General features: G+C 39.3%; 1 pseudogene; it reads right to left on the bottom strand.

The window, feature by feature from the left end:
* Positions 1-10,141: 10,141 nt before the first annotated feature.
* Positions 10,142-11,066, bottom strand: LOC117312221 (zinc finger and BTB domain-containing protein 44 pseudogene; annotated as a pseudogene).
* Positions 11,067-13,932: the final 2,866 nt, after the last annotated feature.

The following is a 13,932-nucleotide window of genomic DNA, read 5'->3' as shown; positions in this document are numbered from 1 at the left end:
AACCTGGATCCCAATTCTGTCTGAAAGACAGTGCAATAGTGCAATTCTATACACTCACAACTCCTTCCTTTCCCAGCCCAGTGCAATGAGAATAAATGTGAAATTAAATGAGAAAAAAAGAAAAAGCAGACTTCAGGGATTCCTCCCCTACTCCATGTAGTTAGGCAACTTTCTCTCCTTTACTCCGGCTAGTCTAGAAGTTTACTCTCCAAAGATAGTATTGATAAAATAGTAGATCTCTGGATTGAAGGCCCTCATGAAGGTATACTTGAAATTTGGTGGTCAATGTAGAGAACTGTGGTTTTACCATGTCATACTATTATTGGGGAAGGGCCATGTTCCCACTCAAAGGTCTACCTACTACTCCATAAAGAGGTTTTCCTTTTGCGGCATGCGGGATCTTAGTTCCCTGACCAGGGATCGAACACATGCCCCTGCATTGGGAGCATGGAGTCTTAAACAGTGGACCGCCAGGAAGTCCCCATAAAGAGGTTTTGCTATGCCACAGTGATTTACTTTTCTATTTGCTGCTACATCGCCAGACCTGGTCAAGGCCTACCACAGGCATATACTGAACAACATATCTGTTATTTTTGGTGCCAGATGGAGAGTTCTGTTTGGGCTTTATTAAATTTGACATTAAGCAGAGATATTGAGTAGGCAGTTGTATAAATGAGTCTGGGGACCTGAAGCAGGGGGGCAGGAGTAGGAGAAAAAGTCAGGTCATCAGGTCCTAAGATCTCAATTTGGGAGTCGTGGCATATGAATATTTAAAATCACTGTACTGAATAATATAACCCATGGAATAAGTGCAGAATTATAAGAGACTGGGTGGAAGACTGAGTCCAGAGGCACTCAACATCTGAAGGTCAGCAAAGGAGAGAGACCACAAAAAAGTCTGAGGAGAGGCCACTGAAGTACAAGAAATAAGAGGAAGGTCTGACAAACCAAGAGAATAAAGGGTTTCAAGGAAGGCATGCTCAACTGTTCAAATGCTAACAAAGGACTGAGTATCTGACTACTAAGAATTTACCACTGCGTTTGCAAGATGAATGTTATTGGTAAGGTTGACTGGACCAGTTTCACTGGTGGGGATAAAAGCCTGATTTGTGTGGATTAAAGAGAAAATAGGAAATTAAGTTCCATGTGTAGTGGACTGATATGATCTGAAAATCTACCTGTAATAACTCTCAGATGTGCTAGATGAATTACAACAAAATTTATTTTAAATTCATAGCTGAACTTGCAAGGCAAAAGGGATATTGCAGATACACAAAATGAAGATGTAAATGAGCACAGGACCAGGATGCATGCAAGCTGACTCCATGGCTACCTAAGGGTCTAACCTAGGGGCTTCCCTTTTGAAAAATCACCTTTTTATTTTGGAATAATTTTAGGTTTGCAGAAAAGTTGTAAAGATAGTACACAGAGTTCCTCCATATACCCCTTACCCAGTTTCCCCCATTGTTAACATCTTAGAGTCCAGTTTCTCATAGAGGTTTGGAGATTGAATTTCTTTTACCAATGAAGTCCCCCAACCCCAAGGTGGGAATTTAATATAAAAATGTGTCCAAGTCCAAGTGACATCCCAAGACTCTTGTCGGAAGTCAACAGAGAATGGATCTGCCAGGACTCTTCTTCACCCAGGGCACAATGGGTTCTCTCAGGAAAAAGAAAGCCCTGCTACAGATCATACGTTTTGATCATAATTGAAACATACGTGGAAACAACTCACCCTGTTAAGAGTCAGCACTTACAACAAGCAGTAGGACGCAGTGGCCGTGAACTTCTGGTATTAGAAAGACTATCTGAAAGAGAACACAAAATAGAACAATTTAAAATGACTAAGACATTGAATAACTGAATACCTAAGAAAAAGATAAAACACCATAAAAGAATAATCTGGAAGGGGGATGGATGGGTGGGTGAACAGAGCACCTCTTCTTCTGCAGTCTCCCCCTCTCTCCCTTCCCTTGTCCTCTCCTTTTTCTCCTCCCCTTTCTTCTTTTTAACCACCATAAATGTGGGAGAAGAGCCCAAAATCCTATTCTAGCTTACTAAAGAAAATTCACAAGTATTTATATCTTTCAGAAAAAAAATAGACAATAATTTAATTATTACCAGACCAGTAACTTACTGAGAATGACAACCAGAAAGAAATCAAACTTTAGATGATAAAGGTGATGAGGAAAAATCATAAATTTTCTATGACGAGAGAATCAAACTAAGATGGAAAGAAAAAAGAAAAACGCCCCTCTTTGTGGTGGGTCTTTCCCAATGCACAATGTGCATCAGCATGATACATTAACCAGACCTCAAAGCAGGACGATATAATCAACTGTTGAGAAAAATGGTCCCTTTCTTCAGACACCAGCATGGTAATTTTAAGATTAATATTTCTTTTTCATCCCATACAGGGGGTCACATTGACCAAAGGCTTACTCTGTACACACATAACTGACCAAAACATCTCTGATGAACTTGAGGTACGATGCTAACCTGTAAATGTGATACATAAATTCTGTCTCAGGAATGTATAAAACTGCACCTCTAACTCTTGACCAGTGGAACAGTTGTCAGAGCTTCTAAGAATCTGTGTCGGGTTATAATCCTCTTCTTAGCTTGATTGTGACTTGATTTTCTGTCAGCAAAGGTAACATACGAGATACAACAACAATCTCTGAACTAAAATATTTCCAACTTACTGCACAATTTTTCAGCTCCTAATTCCCTGAAAGTCCACCAATCCATTTATATAGCTCCCCCCTCTCAGGGGAGTACAATTTGACAACTTATTTTTGCTTCCAAGATTATACCTTTTGTGATTTCTATGTTACGAAATCTGAGGATTCTTCAACATGAAGGATTTTGCAGACATCACTTCCACTGGCACATCTTCATCCTTGGTGTCACAACCACTTTCCTCATTTATGTCGCTAAGTTCACCTTTACAAAGTTCCCCTGGCTGCATGCCTGGAGTCTCAAGAATGGCAGCGGTGTCAACATTCCCCTGGCGGTATCATCTAATCACTTTCAATTTCACTTCACTTCTAGTGATATCACTTTTCCTTTTTTTTTTTTTTTTTGGGTGGGGGGGCTGCACTTTAATCTTTCTTGGACAATTCTTTCAGTCATTCATTTTTGTAAAATGTCAGGTGGGCTTTATCACTGGAAGACAAAGCAGCAACTGCATACTGAATAACAAATGCACGGTGACTAGTCGTCAACAGACTTTGAAAGAATTGATGTGATTGGCTACAGATCATGATACACATCTCTTATTTCCCTAGTGCTTTGAGGACAGTGAAGTTTTTCCTATGTCATTACTCACAGGTATTGGGGGACTGGTCTTAATTTAGACCGCTGTGACTGAAATGTGTGCATATCAGAACTGTGCAAAGTGAGGAGTTATTATACTCATTTCCCAATGAGAAAGTGATCAAATCGGTTTCTGGCAGAAGAGGTTATCAATGCAGAGGTTCTACATTAATCATTTTGTAGTCTTTGGAACCAGTTCACTCAGGTCAAAGGTGAAACCTTGATGTATAGAAAAGGTAAGTCTGTATTTAAGAGAAATGAAGTACAATCTATTTCTTGGAAACAAACAAGTAAAGTTTGAACCAAGACCTTCCTGTTAACAAGCAGGCAGGTTGAATGTTCCATTGAGAATTTCCTGTTCTCTATTAGTTCCTCCCTTCTCCTTCTCCCCTCCTTTTAGTCATTGAAACACTTATAATCAGAGATTTTTTAAGTTTAGCCTTCAGAATCACCCAGGGCTTGCTAAAACACAGATGACTGGAAATTCACATATTCTGACAAGCTCCCAGCTGATGCTGATGCTGCTGGTCTGGGGACCACACTTTGAGAACCACTGCGTTTGTTGGTAGACTCAGGAATGGAATTGAAATCTCTTCAATTAAGTGGCTAATTCACAAATTTTTTGACTAGCAAAAGCTTGTGATCAATTGATGAAACATGAATACTTCTCTCAGGCCATAATTTAAGTCCCTTAAGCCAAATCCACAATTCTACAGATGCCACTTTTTCCAACATGAATTCAGTTTGCCTTATTGTACACCTATACAAACATTTAAAAATCTTCAGAATACTGTCTAGCTATTTTGAACATTTACAAAAAATATTTGTGACAAAAATTAAAATCTAAAGACAAAAAATACAATTTGTTTTGCTGTGTAACAAAGAAATAATGTTTATGTTCTTAATGGCTTGCTTTTTGAATCAAGTAGGTTTATTTTTATTTTTTTATTTTTGACTGCGTTGGGTCTTTGTTGCTGTGCGCTGGCTTTCTCTAGTTGAGGCGAGCAGGGGCTGCTTTGTTGTGGTGCACAGGCTTCTCATTGCGGTGGCTTCTCTTGTGGAGCACAGGCTCTCGGCACGTGGACTTCAGTAGTTGCAGCATGCAGGCTCCGTAGTTGCAGCATGCAGGCTCAGTAGTTGTGGCAGGCGGGCCCTAGAGGGTGCGGGCTTCAGTAGTTGTGGCTCGCAGGCTCTAGAGCACAGGCTCAGTAGTGGTGGCTCATGGGCTTAGTTGCTCCATGGCATGTGGGATCTTCCCGGACCAGGGTTCGAATCCATGTCCCCTGCATTAGCAGACAGATTCTTTTTTTTTTTTTGCGGTATGCGGACCTCTCACTGTTGTGGCCTCTCCCGTTGCGGAGCAACAGGCTCCGGACGCGCAGGCTCAGCGGCCATGGCTCACGGGCCCAGCCGTTCTGCGGCATGTGGGATCTTCCCGGACCGGGGCACGAACCCGTGTCCCCTGCATTGGCATGCGGACTCTCAACCACTGCGCCACCAGGGAAGCCCAGCAGACAGATTCTCAACCACTGCGCCACCAGGGAAGTCCGCCTGAATCAAGTAGGTTTTGAAACATAATTTAAAATCTCACAGGAAGTTGGAATGAAGTCTGTGGTGTAGTAATACACCAATGCTAATTTCTTATCTTTGATAATTGTACTATGATTATGCAAGATGTTAACATTAGGGGGAGCTGGGTGAAAGGTGGTGTACAAGAACTATCTGTATTAGTTTTGCAATTCTTCCGTAAGTCTAAAATTATATCACAATTTTAAAAGTTTTAAAAAACTCATAGCAAGAAGAGCACTCTGATATATGTATACTTATATATCGAAAAAAGTTTTCATCTGCAGAAAATGACTTGGGTTTCCTCATTTATCTCTACAGAATAATTCAGTTGCCATGTTCTTTCTATTTCTTATAGTCTCAGGATAATTTCAGAGATAGTCTAAATGGATTTTATTGGGATACCAATTGAACTTTGGTGGAGGTGTAGAAAATGCCTGTGGATGAGGTTTTCTGAAATTGGTAACATTTACTATTATCCCCTTCAAAAAATGCTTATTTTTATTTTTTGAATAGGTAATATATTTATAAGACCTAAAGTTTAAAAGGTACAAAAGTGTATATAGTGAAGAGCCATCCTCTTACTCTTGTCTTACTGCCACCTAATTTTCTCCCCAGATTCAACCAGTAATATTATTCCTCTGTATCCTTTAGGTAGAGTTGTTAATACGTAAGCAAGGAAATGCATGTCTATTTTACAGAGAGTGATAGCATAGTTTACTTCTGTATCTTTTTCTTTTATTAATTTATTTTTTTACGTAATATATTTTGGAAATACAGATTCTGTATCAGTGCATAATAGGCTTCTTGATCCTTTCTTGGGTCTGCATTTTATCCTGTTGCATGGATGGACACAGTTCCTTTCACTCATCCCCTTCATGGACATTTAGATGCCTCCCATCTTTTGCTATTACACATGATGCTGCCATGAACAGGTTTCCCCCATCATTATTTGCACATGTGCAGTTATATCTGCAAGAAATGTAATTCAAGGGTCATGTATGTGACATTGTAATTTGGAAGAGTGTTATTATATGAACTTTTTGATAAGCAATTATAAACTTTGTACAGAATGCAAAAGAACAAAAGGGTAAATGGTGAAAAAGAAGTCTTCCTCATACCCTTTCCCTCTAGCTCCTCTCCCCAGAGGTAACCTCTGCTACTTGCTTCTTGGCTATAGACAATATTTCTGGCCACTTTAATCCAGTTTTTCAAAATCTTTAGCCAGTGGGTTGGTCCTTCCTTCTTCCCTGCCTTCTCCTTCTCCTTCTCCTCTCTTTCTCCTCCTCCTTCTCCTTTTTCTTCTTCTTTAAGATTTCTATTTTAACATTACCCTTGATTAATTTAAGATGGAAAAATCAATGAAGGCATTGCTATATACGTGTAGGGCCTTAAAACAAAATTCTTTTACAATCTCTCCTGCGAAGTGTATCCAAGTATTTTACCAGACAAGGGTATTCCAAACCTGGGAATAAACTGTCTCTTAGAAGTCTTTTGCAGATAGTCATTGTGTCTACCTCTCTTTGTGGCTGTTTCCACTCATTCTAAATAGATGCTTGCAATCACGAGAGCACACTCATATCAACAACTCTTCAACATTGAGGGGCTGGCAAAAAAAAAAAAGGGCAGCTTTTACAAGACTCCAGGGCAATTCTGGAAAAAAACTGCAGCATACAGATCATGCCCATTCACTCCTGGACTCTCTTCCTTGTTGGCAAGTGCTGAACTGGACAAGGCGAGGGAGCAAATCTTTGTTAGTCTGGGGAGCAGCAAAGACAGTTTAGGTGAAAATGACATCCTGTGAGTGTCCAAAGCTTCTGAATTTTGGGTCAAGTTGTAGAAATGGGTAATATATGAAAAAGTAGCCCTAAGAGACTGGAGAGTTGATACAAATAATAGCAAAGGTGACTAAAAATTAGAAGTGGATATTTTATAACAGCCATAGAGAGATAACAGTGGAAATCATAATAATTCTTTTAGCAGTCAGGAACTTGGGTACAATCATGAAGCACTCAAAAGCATCACAAGGATCAGTATAAATATTGGCACACTTGCAAAAAAGGAGAGGGCACACACAGAGGTTTGACAATCTTTGCTCCCATGTCAGAATATAATTTAGGCAAAGAACTTTTACCTGCTTCATGTTGACAATAGATGACATACCCAGAGACCAATTTTCTTTTCCCAAACTGCAAGTCATCTCTCCTCTCTTATATATAATTTTTTAAAATTATTAACCTTAATATAACTTTGATATGCACATATATAGTCCTGTAAGTTTAAATGACAATACTTAAATCTTTAAAACTCCAGCTCTTAAAACAACTTTATCAAGTATATCATAATTTGATGTTTATATGCTTTTTAATCTTAATTTGAGTATTCTGAAGGAAAAAAGTGTTCACGCATAAATAGGAATACATATATAAAACCATGCATAGGTGTTGTGTAGGAGCTATGCATTTTATTTTTTATTTCTCTCTGTGTTGGGAGACCATTCTCCATGGGGTTCTCATGATTCTGCACATCATAAGAGCAGAAGCAATGATTAACTTTGCTCTGGACTCTCTTTCAAAGATGTTTGTACAGTGAGCAACCCAGAGATAGAGATTGTGTTTTCCTCCAGAGCAAAGGATGTTTTTATTTAGTGCCCATCGTAATGATGTCTCCCTCCAGTACAAAGTTCAGGTGGGCTTACTGCTCATTATAAAATATTCGTGTTCTTCAAATTCAGGGTTCCTCTCCTGTAATGCAATCCACTGTGTGGGCAATGCGGGTATCCCCTGACCCTCTCTGTGTCACTCTGTGGGAAATGGCACTTAGGGGACTGGTGAAATGCTGGGATTGCTGGGAGTAATACTATCTCTGACCCAGGTGTCCTGTGTCTTCTGCCACCGTCCATGAAACTGTGGAAGGCTAGCTTGTTGGCTGAAATTAGAGTAAAATCTTAGATTCTTCACAGTTCTTGGCACTCTGAATTTTATTTTATTTTATTATTTTATTGTTGGGCCACGCTGCACAGCATGTAGGATCTTAGTTCCTGGAACCAGGGATCAAACCCAGGCCCCCTGCAGTGGAAGCGCAGAGTCTTAACCACTGGACCTCCAGGGAAGTCCATTGGCACTCTGAATTTTAATATTTTTCAAAGTCCCAGATAAATATTGATTCTTAACTAGGTTTCTCAATAAACTATTAGTCTAAGTTTCCAAAGACAATTTAAGATTTTAGAAAAATATATTAAGTTGGCATTAAAGTTCACTAAATACTATTTAAAAACTTTTATTAGAAAGATATCACATCTTATAAGTTTACACATAAAGGGAAGTGGAGAAACTCTCCAGGTTCTCATAAATTGCAATATCATCTGAGGTTTTCAAGACCAGTTTCTAAGGACACCAATCATTCAGATAAAAACACAACTCAGTTGTACGCCCATATTCATGTTTATATACTTTAAGCAATAGTAATTTATAAGGCAAGTGTTTAGAATTTTGGAATTTTCATTTAATTTAGCACTTTGTAAAATGCTGTGTTTCTCACATTTGCTCTGTTTGCATTTTTATTTCTCATATAGCAAAACCAGGAGAAGATATGTAGCTATCTTTCACATCCAGAATACATAAAACAATTTATTAAAGTATCTGAGTAGTATCACATAAACTTAGCTTACATTTTACTTTTTATTCATGCATTTAAAAAGTAATATGGAAACTCTAATCTTCACTAAACGGATTTTTTAAAGTCTTTTCAGTTGGAAGCTGTGTGTTTTTTTTTTATTATAACTTAGAAAAATTTTATTATTAACGACTAGCACCCAGACAAAACTGAGATCTTGTGTTTTGGATAAGAAACTGTATTTTCTTTTTCTAACCTAATCAGGTGTTTTCATAATTATTAAACTTTGGGTATATACATAGAAAAAAAGAGTTACTCAAAAGATCATTGTTCATGGACTCATGAATATTTAGGATCAAGGTCAGTGATGCTTTAATGGCACCAGGTAAAAACGTATATTCCAGTCTAGAGTATCATATATATTTCGACTATAAACCACGAAGTTTCTTTCTTTTCTTTTCTTTTTTTAGCAGCAAGAGGTAATAGTCATTAATTTAAGGTTTTTAGTTTTTCTTTAGTCTTAACAATTCTTTTTTTTTTCCCCAAATAGATTTGAGTCATAGATCATCATTTTATAGACTCTCCTCTACTTCTACATTATTGCTTACATTGCGTAAAAACTATCCTAACTGCTTTTAATATGACATTTGGCAATGTCTTAAAATATTTTGGAGTAAGGACAATTTATCACTGTCATATGGGTATTTTGTAAACAATCTCAGTTGGGTTAAGAATATAACCTTAGGGCTTCCCTGGTGGCGCAGCGGTTGAGAGTCCGCCTGCCGATGCAGGGGACACGGGTTCGTACCCTGGTCCGGGAAGATCCCACATGCCGCGGAGCGGCTGGGCCCGTGAGCCATGGCTGCTGAGACTGCGCGTTCGGAGCCTGTGCTCCGCAACGGGAGAGGCCACAACAGTGAGAGGCCCGTGTACCACAAAAAAAAAAAAAAAAAAGAATATAGCCTTAACAGAGAATTCTTTATTTTGTCCAAAACAGCAGAATAAAAACATCCTCAACAATACACAAACCTATGTATAAAATATAGAACATCTCCAGTATATCTCCTTTTCATGGGATCATGCCAAATATAGGCAAGAGAAAACTGATTTAGGCAATGACCCAATTAGCCAGGCATTAACATTCAAAGACCAGGTAAATAATAATTTTATCCAGAAAAGCTGTATGAAAGAGTTCCTATGAAGCCGATTCACACACTATATTCTCTGTTCCTGGTCATTTCATGCACAAGTTGACTATCCTTAACCATGCTTCTTCGCCTTCTTTCACAGAAGAAGGATTATTTGGAGGAGTGGTACTATAAAGGTACAGGGAATACCTATCCCAATACCAGATTTTCACCATGAAAAATTATAGTGACAAAGCTTAAAAAATAAAACACACACGCAAAACACGTGGGATTTCAGAAGTATATACCCTAATAATTTTTAAGAAAGCTCACCATAAATACTTCCAAAAACAACAGGCTTTACAAAAGACTGTACAATATCCTGTGTATAGGATATAGGATATTCAGGCCATTTGCCAGATTCACTCAGTAATATGTTTCTGGCGTATGCTTTCATTTCAGGAAAGTCAATAATCACCTGATTTCTTCTTGACCTAGTGATCTGTTGTTAGCCTACTCCTGATAATGGGAGAGGAAACTGATACCAGTTTTAAGTCAGCTGGTTCTCCTTAAGTCTCAAGGTTTCTATTATATTTCAACACCATGTTATTGTGCACTTACAGAAGCAATCTCTCAGTCATGAAAAATAAAACATCAGTTGCAGAACTTACAAAGTAAAAAGGGAAATTCTTTCCCAAACCCTTTTTTGCTTAAAAAGTTAAATTAAATTCAAATGTACAAGACCAAGCACAGGCACTTTCCAAAAATCAAAAATGAAGCCAAACCATGAAATTACTCAATAGTTACAGAAGACAGCTCTGATTTTGGGGGGTCCTCTCTGGTTGCCTCGGCACAAGCACTGGTCTTTGGCTGCCCTGGCATTTCCTCCTCTTTTTCTGTCAGCCCACCAAGAGACCCCAAGGGAAAAGTGCTTTCACAATTCTGGGTCGAGGAGACCTGTGAAATTACAGGCATCTGGACAGAGGAGTTGTCTTCAAAACTGTGTTCTCCAAGATCATACTGAACAAGGGTCTCTTCTTGCTCCTGGTTTAAGTAGTCCGGTACTAGGAAATCACTGCTCTGGAAGTAGCTTGCTAGCTCTGACGTTTCATGGTTCAGACTCCTCAGGGGCACGATTAAATTTCCAGAGTTGGTGAACATGGCGCCACATGTTCTGCACTCGTAAATCTGAGGCTTGCGGATAATGTGCCGGGAAACCCTCACGTGGTGTTCATATTCCCCGAAGGAAGTGAAAGTGGCACTACATATCTGGCACCGGAAACAGCGTTTACCTTCATGCTTTAGGCGATGCATCTTTAGCGAGTAAGCCCTGGTGAACTTTTTCCCACAGCGGTCATACTGAAATGGTTTAATTCCTGAGTGGATGAGCATGTGCTGTTTCAGGTTCTGAATCGCACCCAACATGTTGGACACTGAAAAAGTCTATCTGGACCATTTGGACTTGGCCGTTCTGTGCTGCGATCATCATCATCTGCGTGAGCACTGGTGCTAGAAGTGCTCTGAAGTGCAGGTAACCCTTCAGTGACGCCTTCATCTACTGAACCTGCAGGCGTAGGTGCCAGGGCCCGGAGGCCTGCTGCTCCTCCTCCTCCTCCTCCTCCTCCTCCTCCCCGCCAGGCTGAGGCGGCGAAGGGGTGGTGGAGGCGGTGGCAGCAGCAGCCCGGGGGGAGGGGGCGGAGCGCGCGGCCTCGCTTCCTCTCTCCTCCCCCGGGGGGCGCAGCTATGTCTTTTTAAAAAATCATTCTCTCTCTCTCTCTCTCTCTCTCTATATATATATATATTTTTTCTTTTTTTTTCTTTGCGTTGCACCGGGTCTTAGTTGTGGCAGGCAGGCTCCTTACTTGCGGCTCGTGAGCTCCTTAGTTGCAGCTCACGGGCTCCTTAGTTGTGGCTTGCAGGCTCCTTTGTTGTGGCATGCAAACTCTTAACTGCGGCATGCGTGTGGGATCCAGTTCCCTGACCAGAAATCGAACCCACATCCCCTGCATTGGAAGGCAGATTCTTAACCACTGCGCCACCAGGGAAGTCCCAGGAAGTGTCTTTATAATTCATCATCTTACAAATGGAAAGGTTCTCCTATATTTGTTTTTTTCTTTCCCTTTTTGTAACTACTCATTGTTGGCTTGTTGTCAATTTTCCTACCTCTATTTTTTATGTTATAAATAAGAGAGACAAGAGGTCATTCAATGAACGTTAAATTTTCCTTTTTCTCATCTAAAAATGTTTTTGAGAGTGTTTATATTAGAAAACAATAGACATACTCTTTAAATTTTCATTAATAACTTAGTTATCTTTATATCATAATTTATGTTTTAAGTTTTATTTTGCTCAGAGTTTTAACTCTCATCTAAAACTTAAACTTTTCCGCTTGGAAGGCACCTTTTCCTAGGAAAAAGACTTTTTAAGTTTCAATATTCTGAAGACTACACGTTAACCTACTTGAGGCCTTTCTATAGGCCATAGAGTTTACTGCTGGGCACTTGCAGACAGAGTGACAGCCCAGTATCTATCTTTCCTCACAGCCTGGAGATTTTTTCCTCAGGCGTAATGTCTCATTTTTTTTTGAAAATCTTTATGATCCCTTCCCCTAGACTCATAAAGTCTTAGTGGTCTTTTGTCACCAATTATAGGAGTCCCATTAAATTTGAGATATTTTACTGGACTTTATTTTCTAATTTCCTCCATGGGTGGGTCATCCTATATAAGGCAAAGGCACCAAGGCAGGCTCTTGTCCTCTGTCTTTAGTGGCAGATCTACACTGGTCTGCTAGAACAGAAAGCTTTCACTGCCAAAGGCTTCAGAAAAGCTAGAGTCCCTTTTGGGGTCCTACGTCCTCCTGGGTACATATGGACTTTCACATAGAAAAGTAACCACGGCCATATAACAAAAGGAATCAGTAAGCTCTTAGGCAAAGTGAAATAATACAGCAGCCCTGTAAGAACAAGGAAAAGAAAGGATGCAAATGTATTCATTAAGAAGAGAAAGCACTTTTTCCCAGTGGCCTTGAGTTTCCTATAAAGACCTTCACTTCTTTTTTTTTCAATCTTTAATTTTTTTAATTGGGGTATAGTTGTTTTACAATGTTGTGTTAGTTTCTATTGTACAGTGAAGTGGAGCTCCCTGTGCTATACAGCAGGTTTTCATTTGTTATCTATTTTATACATATTAGTGTATATGTGTCAATCCCAATCTCCCAATTCATACCACCCTCCCTTCCCCCCTTGGTGTCCATACGTTTGTTCTCTACATCTGTGTCTCTACTTCTGCCTTGCAAACCAGTTCATCTGTACCATTTTTCTAACTACACATATATGGGTTAATATACGATATTTGTTTTTCTCTTTCTGACTTACTTCATTCTGTATGACAGTTTCTAGGTCCATCCACATCTCTACACATGACCCAATTTTGTTCCTTTTTACGGCTGAGAAATATTCCATTGTATATATGTACCACATCTTCTTTATCCCTTCATCTGTCAACGGACATTTAGGTTGCTTCCATGACCTGGCTATTGTAAATAGTGTTGCAATGAACATTGGGGTGCATGTGTCTTTTTGAATTATAGTTTTCTCTGGGTATATGCCCAGTAGTGGGATTGCTGGGTCATAGGGTAGTTCTATTTTTAGTTTTTTAATACTGTTCTCCATAGTGTTCTCCATAGTGGCTGTATCAATTTACATTCCCACCAACAGTGCAAGAGGGTTCCCTTTTCTCACACCCTCTCCAGCATTTGTTGTTTGTAGATTTTCTGATGATACCCATTCTAACTGGCGTGAGGTGATACCTCATTGTAGTTTTGATTTGCATTTCTCTAATAATTAGTGATGTTGAGCATCTTTTCATGTGTTTGTTGGCCATCTGTATGTCTTCTTTGGAGAAATGTCTATTTATGTCTTCCACCCATTTTTTGATTGGGTTGTTTGGTCTTTTGATATTGAGCTGCATGAGCTGTTTATATATTTTGGAGATTAATCCTTTGTCCGTTGATTCATTTGCAAATATTTTCTCCCATTCTGAGAGTTTTTTCATCTTGTTTATGGTTTCCTTTGCTGTGCAAAAGCTTTTAGGTTTCATCAGGTCCCGTTTATTTATTTTTGTTTTTATTTCCATTTCTCTACGAGGTGGGTCAAAAAAGATCTTGCTGTGATTTATTGTCAAACTGTGTTCTTCCTATGTTTTCCTCTAAGAGTTTTATGGTGTCCGGTAAAGACCTTCACTTCTGCATTTATCCTCTGGGGGTCAGCAGTTCCCCGTAAAGGAGGAAAGATACCCTTGGGAAAGG

The sequence above is a fragment of the Tursiops truncatus genome, chromosome 4, assembly GCF_011762595.2.
Source record: "Tursiops truncatus isolate mTurTru1 chromosome 4, mTurTru1.mat.Y, whole genome shotgun sequence".
Taxonomy (NCBI): Eukaryota; Metazoa; Chordata; class Mammalia; order Artiodactyla; family Delphinidae; genus Tursiops; species Tursiops truncatus.
The sequence above is the reverse complement of the archived record's forward strand: the minus strand, read 5'-3'. Positions and strand labels throughout refer to the sequence as shown.